Raw genomic sequence first — 13,084 nt, forward strand, 5'->3', positions numbered from 1 at the left:
TTTCCCCTGAATAAAATGATATATAATAAGTGTGGGTGCATTTAATATGAAAGAGGTGAATTACGGTTGGACAGACATATAGCGCAAATGCCAGGTTTTGTTTACGTTTTTTTTGGATCACAACTTGTACATTTGGCTGCGGTCTTAAGGGGTTAAGGAAATGTCTGGTTAATTTGTATATATTTGTTGACTGTATTAAATCTTTGATTATTCCTTTTTGCCCTCTTTATTTACAGGCCTACCGTATCGTCGGTCTCGGCACACCACAACCGACTTACGCTTATGCTGGATCCTTACTCCATATACGGCTATTTGCAACTTACACAAATATATATATAAATATATATAGATAAATACATATAATTACATAAAATATTACATTAGTATGCACGTAGAATTTAATTCGTAAGCACTATATTTGACCCTGTAACTCTCCAAAACACCATAAAACCTGTACATAGGGGTACTGTTTTACTCAGGAGACTTCACTGAATTTAATTCTAGTTCTTGTTTACGTTTTGTTTTGATCAGAACGTGCACTATTGACTCCGTCCTGAAGGGGTTAATTTTCTTAGGAATTCAAATAGTCAATAAACCATACAGGAGACCACATTTTAAAAATTGGAAGAGAAGGGTCCACAAATTAAAACAAATTTAAAACCTTAGAACTATATGGTCTAGACATAGACTTTGATCTTTTAAATTTTTTTATAGTGTATATAATAATTTTTATGATTTATTATATTTGTATGATATTTTTAATGATAATTTATGCATAGGTGTGCGCAGCCTATTGCATTAGGGTGTGCACCCTAAAGCACAAGCACACGCCGCGTATATATATATATATATATGTGTGTGTGTATGTGTGTGTGTATATATATATATATATATGTGTATATATATATATATATATATATATATATATATATATATATGTGTGTATATATATATATATATATACACACATACACTGTTGTGAGGGTGTTGTTAGTGTGATGTGTGGGTGAGGGTGCTGGTAGTGTGCTATGTGGGTGAGGGTGTTTGTGTGTGCGCGCTTGTGAGGGTGCTGTTTGTGTGTGTGTGTGTGCGCTTGTGAGGGTGCTGTTAATGTACTGTGTGTGAGGGTGCTGTTAGTGTGTGAGGGTACTGGTAGTGTGCTGTGTGTGTGTTTGTTAGGGTCCTGTTTGTGAGGGTACTGTTAGTGTGCTGTGTGTGCTGTGTGTGTGTGTGAGGGTGCTGTTTGTGTGCTCTGTGTGAGGGTGCTGTATGTGTGTGGGTGCTGTGTGGGTGCTGTGTGGGTGCTGTGTGGGTGCTGTGTGGGTGCTGTGTGGGTGCTGTGTGGGTGCTGTGTGGGTGCTGTGTGGGTGCTGTGTGGGTGCTGTGTGGGTGCTGTGTGGGTGCTGTGTATGTGTGTGGGTGTTGTATGTGTGTAGGTACATTACTTAATATCCCCCCTCCCTTCTTACTTTATGTAGGGAGGGGGATTCTTGTTCCTTGCTGACTTCCCTGGTGGGCCAGTGGAGAGTGAACTCTAGCCTGTGGGGCTAGAGTTCACTCTCGCGAGATCTGAGTGTTGCCACGGTTGCCACGGCAACGCTCAGATCTCGCGAGAGGAACCCGGCGGAGCTGCTGGCAAGATCTCCCCGGGTCCTCTACCTGCCTCCCTCACTGCCTGTGGGTCGGTGGGGAGGGAGGCTGAGAGCAGAGCCGGCGCTCGGATAGCGCCGGATCTGCATGAGCCGACGGGGGAGATCCTGAGAGCTCCCCTGCCGGTCTCACTCCATAGGCGTGCCGCGGGGATTAGGGTGTGCCCAGGCACACCCGGCACACCCCATGCGCACGCCTATGAATTTATGCCATTTTATATTAAAAGTGCATATGGTTTACATTATGTGTACTAATCCCCCTTTTTTCCCCTTTAAGTAGGTATAGCTCTAGAAATTGATAGATAATAACACGATGATATTGTTCACATTTGTTTATATTCTATTGAAAAATATATCTTTTAAAAGATTTCTAATTTAGTACAGACAAGAGAATCGGTCCTTTAACCCCTTAAGGACTGAGCCAAATGTAAACTTGAATTTGTGCTATATGTCTGTTCAGGCGTAATTCACCTCTTTCATATTATGTGCACACTTATTATATATCATTTTATTCAGGGGAAACAGGGCTTTAAGTTATCATCAAATATTTAGGTATGAAACATAATTTAATATGAATAAAATGGGAGAAAATAGGAATTTTTAAAAAAAGTTTTTAGTTCTACGTGACATTTTAACTGTGAATGTCATAATACTCTTTGCTTTTACGGCAATAAAATACACATATTTGTATTCAGCGATGTCTAACGTGTAAAACAGTACCCCCTATGTACAGGTTTTATGGTGTTTTGGGAAGTTACAGGGTCAAATATAGCATGTTACATTTTTCATTTTTTCACATTGAAATTCGCCAGATTGGTTACGTTGCCTTTGAGACCGTATGGTAGCCCAGGAATGAGAATTACCCCCGTGATGGCATACCATTTGCAAAAGTAGACAACCCAAGGTATTGCAAATGGGGAATGTCCAGTCTTTTTTAGTAGCCACTTGGTAACAAACATAGGCCAAAGTTAGTGTTAATATTTGTTTGTGTGTGAAAAATGCAAAAAACTAATTTGTCTGCATATGTTGCAAAAGATGCTATCACAGTTTAGAGCAGACTATATTGCTCTACCTTTTGAGTGTTTTGGTTTATATCAGTTTTTTTTTTGTATATATACATATTGCCCTATGAGTTTGTTCTTTCATTTTTCTCTTTGAGATTCAAATTGGAATGTTGACACAAGTAAAGTGGGTTACTCCTAAGTGAGTAAAAAAAAAATTTTTTTGCTAATATTTGCACAATACACAAGAAAAGTGTTTTTCACAAGTGCACTTTGTCACTTTGGTTATAAATCCTTGCACTAATATTTCCAAATTATTTACACTATTATATGGTATTCAATTGATTGTAGTCTTAAAGGCACAGCGCACTTTACTTTTGGTTTTATGTGGTCATATGTGAGTGGAGCTATATAGTTCTGCTTATAGTGCTGCTTATTTCTAATTATTAATATTTTATTGTAAGGTTTGTTTTAGCGCCATACTATTACTTGTTTTTTGTGTACAATTCAGTTAGCCACCCTACGTTCTTTTGTATAATAAATGCTGTGCCATATTCCGTTTTCATATTTGTAGCTTATTATTGTCAGCACACATGGCCTCGGTTATACTTGTCAGCATTTGTTACGATATCATGACCAGGCCTCAGTATCTACCGTATATACTCGAGTATAAGACGAGTTTTTCAGCACATTTTTGTGCTGAAAAACCCCCACTCGTCTTATACTCGAGTCAATTGTCTGTATTATGGCAACTTACATTGCCATAATACAGACAAGGACCGGGGGCTGGCAGAGAGCTGTAACTTACCTTTCCTGCAGCTCCTGTCAGCTCCCTTCTCTCTCCTCTGGTCCGTGCAGCTCCCAGGTCAGCTCCCTCTGCAAGTCTTGCGAGAGCCGCGGGGTCAGAGCGTTGCCACGGATTACCATGGCAACGCTCCGCGCGGCCGCGAGACTTTCAGAGGGAGCTGACCTGGGAGCTGCACGGACCGGAGGAAAGAGAAGGGAGCTGACAGGAGCTGCTGTGAAGGTAAGTAAGAGCTCTCTGCCAGCCCCCCTCCTACAGCCCATCCACTGGACCACCAGGGAGTGAGAGCCCCCTTCCCTGGCCAGCTAACAAGCAGGGAGGGGGGACGAAAAAAATATATATATTAATAATAAAAAAATAATAATAAAATAAAAAAATAATATAAGAAAAAAAAATATTAAAATAATAATAATTAAATAATAAAAAATGCCCACCCCCCACCAATGCTCTCCATCACACACACTGCACTCATACACACACACACTGCACTCATACACACACACACACACTGCACTCATACACACACACACACTGCACTCATACACACACTGCACTCATACACACACTGCACTCATACACACACTGCACTCATACACACACTGCACTCATACACACACTGCACTCATACACACACTGCACTCATACACACACTGCAGTCATACACACACTGCAGTCATACACACACTGCACTCATACACACACTGCACTCATATACACACTGCATTGCATTCATTATATACACACTGCATTCATACACACACACACTGCATTCATACACACACACTGCACTCATACACACACTGCACTCATACACACACTGCACTCATACACACACTGCACTCATACACACACTGCACTCATACACACACACACTGCACTGCATTTATGCACACACACTGCACTCATACACACACTGCATTCATACACACACACACACACTGCATTCATTATATACACACACTGTAAATAACTATTCAATTAATATAATTGTTTTAGGATCTAATTTTATTTAGAAATTTACCAGTAGCTGCTGCATTTCCCACCCTAGTCTTATACTCGAGTCAATAAGTTTTCCCAGTTTTTTGGGGTAAAATTAGGGGCCTCGGCTTATATTCGGGTCGGCTTATACTCGAGTATATACGGTATATGTATTTTTCATGGTTGCTCTCTTAGTATTCAGGCACTTATAAGGCCTACACTGTTTAGTAATTATGTGGCAAAGTGTTGCTACTCACTGTCTAAATTTACGTCAGGTCCAAACGTGTGCCTATACATGTGTTCTGCATTTATGGTACAGCCTGTTAATAATTTTTTCACTGTCTGACAATACTTATATTGTTATAGCGCTTTCTGAGCTCAGCACGGGCTTAGTTAATCATACTTTAAAATGATGTCGGTCATAATTATGTCTGTTCTATGTTTATACGGCCATATACATGGCCCTCATCTCAATGTTCTAGTCGCACTTAAATCAAGACATGCCATGAACCAGGTCTGCCACTTGGGTGTCATCAGCAAATATACTTTAAGGGACACTCCACTGCCCCTAAATAAATTTGACAACTTCTTAGTAGATATACACCAAATGGAAAAATAAAAAATAAATGTTTTATTGGGATTATATTTACAAGCGTGTCTTAACAAGCCCTACAGAGCCTCTAAAACATGGTTCTGGCATTCGATTCGACCGTCACTAGCCTCACATTAATGCATGTTACTCTGTTATTCTAGCCTTTGCCGTTGCTTTCAAACCTATTCTTCCGTGCCAATTAAGTATGCATAAGTCTTAATCCTCCTCCTAGGCATTCCACAAGTATGTCTTATATACGTATAAATGGTTGGCGGAAGAGGCATCACTAGATAATATTGCCAACCACCTCCGTCCTCCATTATTAGCAAAATTTAATGAAAACAGTATGTATTTAGTGAAGGAACAAAGACCTATTATTTGTCATGTACATCAAAATTTATGAATGTATTATCATTATGAAATTAATTGGGGGAAAAAAACAGAGCGTTGATTGGGGGGAGCACTTCCGCTGACGTCACTAAAAACTGTGCGTCAGAACGGACACTCCCTCCGAGATCGCCCATAAACCGGAACTAATGTGCAGGGAAAAAAAGAGTCCAAGGGGAAAGAATGGGCAACGCACACCTTCCGGCGGCAATCGCCGCTCTGTGGTATCTCCGTCCGCCGGAAGTGACGTTCCGGAGATCGAGCCCGGCTTTCAATAATTAATTAAATAGTCAATAAGGGGAAAATGTACTAATAAATAAAAATACCAATAAAGGGATATAATATAATTGATAGTCATATTAATATTATAATAAAAAGGGGTGTATGTCAATCCCATAGATCCTCCCAACTTACATATGTACTTGAAAATGCCTCCATTTTTAAAGAGGGCATAGTAAGGGAAAGAGGGTATAGTGGGGGGAAAAAGGGACAATCTCCCCTAGGAGATTCATAGTAATTTATAGAGAGGGGAAATAGAGGCAATAACAAAAAATAATAACAAAAAAATATAAAAATAAGAAAAATTAAAACAGATTATTATTCAATAACTGCATAATTACATAATACAAGGTAATATCAATAATAAAAATTAAAATGTAGCAGGTATGAAATCTGGAAAAACAGTTGCTTTGTTTATAAAAGAGGGGTAATTCTATTCTAATTGTAAAAGGTGACACTTAAGATATAGATTCTAAATAAAATGGCATAATTAGAAATCGATGTTCAAACCATTGGGTTGTAAAGTCCCAAGGTTAAACATCCATCTCATTTCCTGTTGACCCAAAATTTTGTTGAAATCCCCCCCTCTCCAATTCCCTGAAACTTTATATATACCAATAAAGGTCAGTCCCTTAGGATTGTTGTTATGGGAGATCTTAAAATGATTAGAAATGCTGTGTCCCTTTCTTGATATTTCTAATATGTTCCTCTACCCTTATGTGTAAGTTACGTGCGGCCCACATATTTTAGGCCGCATGGACATTCCAACATATAAATAACATTTTTAGAGTAACAGGTGATTAAGCTTTTTATGTGGAACTCCTCATTGTTTTTTGTGTTCTCTTTTCTAGAGGTAGTTTCTTATATTGATTAGTATATGGAGTAGGGTTCAAGTAAGAACGAAGGATTGTATAAAAGAGCAAAGTCGGTTGTGGTGTGCCGATACCGACAATTCGGTAGGCCTGTAAATAAAGAGGGCCCACCAAGGAGTAATGAAAGTAAAGAAAATAGAAGGAAACAGAAAGTGTTGAAAATGAGGAGTTGGTGGGAGGGTCATTCAGACGCTGACCTTGATCGATATGGAGTTATATAGGGGAGTGGTTTTATTTAAGACCCTTCCACAATTACAGGTCAAATGGCCTTAATACATATACATTTTTTTTAAAAAAAATTACATTCACCATATCACAAGCTTGATGTTTTATAAATGTATGTCTTATAAATTCTGTCTCCTCCTACATTTAGCGTATGGCCATCATGGCCTCAAACCAATTCAGCACTATTGCATTCTAGTGGTCTACATCTCATTCCTGTTGTAAATTCTGTTTTATACCCTCCGTTCAACTAGCTCAGTAAGTATGTATTGTATAACTTTTAACATGTATTTTCTCTACAACCTATATCTGTTCTACCAATCATCCTCCATTACTTTTATCACAGACTCACGTAGCCACCCTGCACCTCAGGACTTGCATTTGGCCCCTTCTTGCCCTCATATACATAGTCCTTGCAAAAGTCCCTCAATGTGACTTCATTGGGCTTTTCATTTGCATAACATCCACTTACAAGGGTTGCATACTACAATACGCCATCACACTACACAATATTGATAAACTAATCATACCTTACCTTTCACTAGGTCATCCTGAGAAACGGTATCCTTCATCACGTACGTTGTCCCTACCACATGTAAAACACTCTAGTTCATCAGTATCCATTAGGCGGGATCATCATCACCTACATAGGACACAGCCTAAATATACTCACATGTTGCAAACGATTGAGTGTCATCAATACCATCCAGATCTTGATTCATGGAATACCAAACAGGGTCCTTACTTGACCTTCACTACATTCGCTTCACAAAACCCTCTAGGGGCAACCCAATACAACACAATTTTGGCCCCTCATTTGGGCTTGAAATAAGTATACCTTCCTGCTTCACAAGGGTTATATATGTCTTATCTTACTTCGTTCAATTATACACTAGGTCTACACCAACCCAACCTATAAGGCCCTCCTCATCCGATAAGTGTTATCCTTACTCCACATATTAAGCCACCTCAGTCTAGCATGGTATTGACAATGTTACATATGACACCTATATCTATACACTTAAAGGACCACTCTAGGCACCCAGACCACTTCAGCTTATGAGGTGGTCTGGGTGCCAGGTCCCTCTAGGATTAAACCTTTTTTTTATAAACATAGCAGTTTCAGAGAAACTGCTATGTTTATACTGAGGGTTAATCCAGCCTCCAAATCCTCTAGTGGCTGTCTCATTGACAGCCGCTAGAGGCGCTTGCGTGCTGATTTTCACAGTGAGAGCACGCAAGCGTCCATAGGAAAGCATTGTAAATGCTTTCCTATGCGACCGGCTGAATGCGAGCGCGGCTCCTGCCGTGCATGCGCATTCAGCCGATGACGTCGCGAGGAAGGAGGAGAGGAGGAGTAGAGCTCCCCGCCCGGCGCTGGAGAAAGAGGTAAGTTTAACCCCTTCCTCCGCCCAGAGCCCGGCGGGAGTGGGTCCCTGAGGGTGGGGGCACCCTCAGGGCACTCTAGTGCCAGGAAAATGAGTGTTTTCCTGGCACTAGAGTGGTCCTTTAATAATCTATCATGTTGGTTATTTATATCATTATCCTTTTATCACAGCCTCAGACGGCCCTCCATTACGTACAACATTGCCACCCTGGTATTCATGACAATTCTCCCTACCACTACATATGGACCGGTTCAAACAACAAAGGCATCATTCTTCACCTCTACACAACTCTTACAACCTTGATATGTTTATTCCACATTTGTTCGTTCCATACATCTGTACCCATCATACAGCCCTATTTTTGGCCCCCCATTTGAGCATTTATATACAACATTTTCCTGCTTACAAGGGAAAACTACAACCCATTTGTAACGGAAATACCCGTACTCCGACTGATTACCTTCCATTGATGGACGCTTCCTACCTTGCGCCGAGGACCACAAGCACCGGACACCACAACCACCGCGCCGTCTTCTGTCCGCCCTGGATCAGCTTCTGTCCTCCAGGAACATGTGGGATAGACCTCTCCTACAGGAGAGCGTATCAGGAACAAGCTCTTAAAAGAGCTAAGTGATTAAAACTCAGGGGAGTATGCAGAGCATAGCAATCCCCAGTGTGAGTATAGCTGTCCCCTCCAATCACAAGACAAGACTACGTGTTGAGGGTCAAGAAGAACTTACTCCAATGAGCGTTTATTCCTGATTATGTACTTTCCCAGCAAGGTTACCACCCACGTGCACCTTGTGGGGCCCTGGAACTGTAAATTTAACAACCAATAAAATAAAGGCACATGGATAAGCACACCCACTTTTTACAATGAGAATCCTCCCCTCTTCTTGGGAGATAATTGAGTTAATTACTTTATCAACTCCATTATCTCCAAGCTAAAAAACATACTTTTATGCCATTTTTGTAACTTTGTGAGTTTACATGCGATATCAATAAAACATATATTTTTATAACCAGCATAATTTGGGGACAAACATATCCAAAATTCACTTGAATCGGGGGGGGGGGCGGAGCCTAACCGCCGAGCCGACCAGACGTGCTGTAAAGCAGCTCCCACAAAAATCAACGAAATCGGGGATATAAACCCCGTTAACGGACACGTTCTGGAGCCTGAGTGCACCCACCGAATCAGGATTTCCATGGGGCGTCGAATGAAGCAACAAACAAGTCGCAAATCGCCCGGAAACCCGAAACCCGTTTATGCCGGAGCCAGGGAGAGACGGCCGCTCTCCTGGATGGTAATGCCAGGTATCGACCCTTTCAAGCACTCCTCATTATTCCGCCCCCCCCTGGACCGGTGGGGGTTATCCCGGTCCGTACTTTGCTCCAAAGGCACACAGCTAAGCAGACTGCACAAGCATGATACTGGCATACTAACCAGCAGACCCTTAAAGAGACCAACTAAAATGGCGGACGACACATTCATCCACGTGTTGAGGGTGAAGAAGCTACCGACTGCACTCCTGAAGTGCCCAGAGGCGATACAGTCCCACTCCTGGGACTCACCAGGGGGGAGACAACAGGCAGCCCGACCCAAAACGCATCCACCACTGATGTACGGCGAACGGAACCGTGAGTGCCGGGGAAAGAGGGGACTACCCCCGGGTGCAAAACCATCTTACTTACCCATCCATGCGCAACCCTACCCACCCGGGCGGCAGGCCATGGGGTGTAGAGCCCACGAGCATCATCCACAATGGCGGAAGAAAAAGAGAAGTAAGCGACAGACGACGACCCGCTCTTCCGTCTCTCCCACAAGTGGAGTAAACCCGGACCCCAGAGGCAACCGAGTTTGTGGCAAGAAGATGCAGGCCTGCACTTCAGCCTGGGGCTGGGGGGACACCCTCTCTGACACATAACAAACAAGGTATAGGCGCTCGCTATAGTAGTACGAGTGGTGTAAAGTGGGCAGCAGTGACCAGCACAAGGATTCCCCACCTTATGATAAAATAATGGTGAACAGAGAGAGAAAGGAAACCGCGCCCTTATTTTGATACGAACATACGTACTCAAATCCTTATGGTCGTATAATGGTAGACCTCAAAAAAAGAGAAATAAACAAAACAATAGTGTAACCCTGTAAATATTCAGGAAACAATAAAAAGCATGTAAGGTAGTACACTCACATTTAGCAGAGCTAAATACAGAGCTCTGCTGTTTTAGCGCGTAGACGGAATGATCCCCGTCCTAGGATAAATATGAGGTAGTCCACGTCTTGATGGTCTCAAACAGAGAAAACAGACCGGAAAATCCACATAGTGTAGTATATACTGGTATAAATATAAATGGTAAGTGAATAGAAAATATCGTACTCACATTTACTAGATTGTGCCTCGCTCTAGTTAATAGCGCATAGGTGGTGTAATCCCCACCAAGGAATAAAGATGTAAACCAGGAGCAAAATATAATGGAAATCTCAGAGTAGTAAAAAGTTAAGATTATAACTATTTATTATACATATAAATCAGTAAAAAACAATATATATAAAATGCTCAATGAGAAAGTCCATAAAAAATCCACTTTACGCGTTTCACCTATAGAGGCTTCTTCAGAAGTGTGGATGAAGTCCTGGTAATGTCCAAATATATATGCAAAACAATAAGAATAATTAGCTTCATGTGGTAGAGAATTAGTTTACTTACTGTATCCTGATTTCGCGCGCGCTGTCAAACCGGAAGTGACGCGGCGCCGTATTAGCCAATCATAGGCTTAAGGAAGTGAGTTGTTCTAACCACCGGTGGAACGCACGCGTCATACCGGAAATGACGCGGCGTATCCGGACGGTGGTAATCTATGCGTTTCAGCGTGGAACGCATGTCCTAAACGGACCAATCATGGGGCCATAATAACCTTCCATGCATCAAGGGGAAATACTGTCCGCATGTCTGCATTAGCAGATTCAATACAAATGTCCATGGAAACACTGTTTGTGTGTATGCCTCAGCAGATTCAACACAGAAGTCCATATTCAAAAGAACAATTGGCATATCAATACAATGGCTTAGCATATAGTATTCTTAAAGCAAAAGCATAATTCAAAACAGAATATGAGCCAAAATAGTGCGATCTGATAGTATGTGGTACAAAAAAATACACAAATAAGACATAATAGTAGTGTCTGAATGTAAAGAAAATTAGGAATTAGAAATTAAACAGAAACAAACATAAAAAGCTGTACTAATATAGATACAGAGCATACATATTAATATTTTCAATAATGTGTGCGTATTAAGGATACATGAGATGCACATAGAATGTAAGTGCAATCACAATTAGTAATCAGCATATACATATGTATATATAAGTATAAGCATCCATATAAACTGAAAAGAGTAGAAAAGGGGTTATATATATATATAATTGACACTGTAAACCACATAAAAAACAAGTGGTAATGATGGATAAAAAATATATAAATAAAAATAAGTATAAAAATAAAAATAAAATTTAAAATGATAGAAATAAAAGAGAGACCTGTAGTATAAATCGGTGACCATATACTAAAATGCAAAAAGTAAGAAACTTGATGTATACATGCATATATATACATATATATACGAGAAAAACATAAAAGACGAAGGGTATAAAAAGAGGAGGAGAGGGGATGGGAATAAAAAAATTGATACTATTAAAAAAAACAGCAACTGGTTAATAATAAATAAGAAAAATATATATAGGGAGCGGACATAAAAAATCTTATAAAAAAATTAAAAAGATCAAAGTCTATATTTAATCCGTTGGGATGTAATGTATCAATTTTGAATACCCATTCCATCTCTTTTTGGCCAATTTTTTTAATAAAATCACCTCCTCTCCACTGGCTTTTTACTATAGCAATTCCCATAAATGTGAGAAATTTGGGATCATTATTGTGTTTACAAAAGTGAGCAGACACTGAATGTTTTTCGTATTTCTTTTCAATGTTTCTACAGTGTTCTGCTATGCGTATTTTTAATGGTCTAATGGTGCGACCAATGTATTGGAGGCCACAAGGGCATTCCAATAAATAAATGACATTTTTGCTTTCACAGGTGATAATCTCTTTGATATTGAAAATCTTTTTATTATTATTCGACTTAAAAGTGGACCTTCTTTTTTCTGTTGGTTTTGTTTTTTTGCAAGCTATGCAATTGTTACATTTAAAAAAGCCATTGGCGAGGGGTAAAAAATCCTTCATGGGTTTACCTCCTATTTGATCTTTAGTGTAGTTGTTCGTCAGGTGCATTTTTAAATTCGGAGCACCTCTAAACACAATACGTGGTTTATTGGGAATTATACTTTTTAAAATAGGGTCTTCTTTTAGGAGGTGCCAATGTTTGTTCATTATTCTTTTTAGATGTTTGTTTTTATCATTGTAATCTAATACTATAGGTAGATTGACTTGGTTTTGTTGATGGGGTTTTGATTTATGTATGAGCTCTTTTTGGTTGATCTCCAATGCTTGCTGTATGGTAGACTCTATTTGTTCTTTATTATAACCTTTTATTTGTCAGACAGTTTTTAATTTTATTCGCCTGCTCTAAAAAAACTTTATTGTCCGAACAGTTCCTCCTAAGTCTAGTGATTTGGCTCTTTGGGATGCTATTGAGCCAGACTTTATTATGGCAACTTTTTGTGTTAATATAATTGTTGACATGAACGTCTTTAAAATAGGTTTTAGTGTGAATAGCATCGTCTTTGATATAAATATTCAGATCCAAATAAGTAATCTCTTTATTGTTTATTTCTGAAGTTAAAATAATACCCTCTTGATTGGAATTTAAAAATTGGATAAAATCATGTGCTTCCTTTATTGTACCCTTCCAAATAAAAATAAGATCATCTATGTATCTGGAGTAGGAT

This window comes from Pelobates fuscus, chromosome 4, assembly GCF_036172605.1.
Source record: "Pelobates fuscus isolate aPelFus1 chromosome 4, aPelFus1.pri, whole genome shotgun sequence".
Classification (NCBI taxonomy): Eukaryota; Metazoa; Chordata; class Amphibia; order Anura; family Pelobatidae; genus Pelobates; species Pelobates fuscus.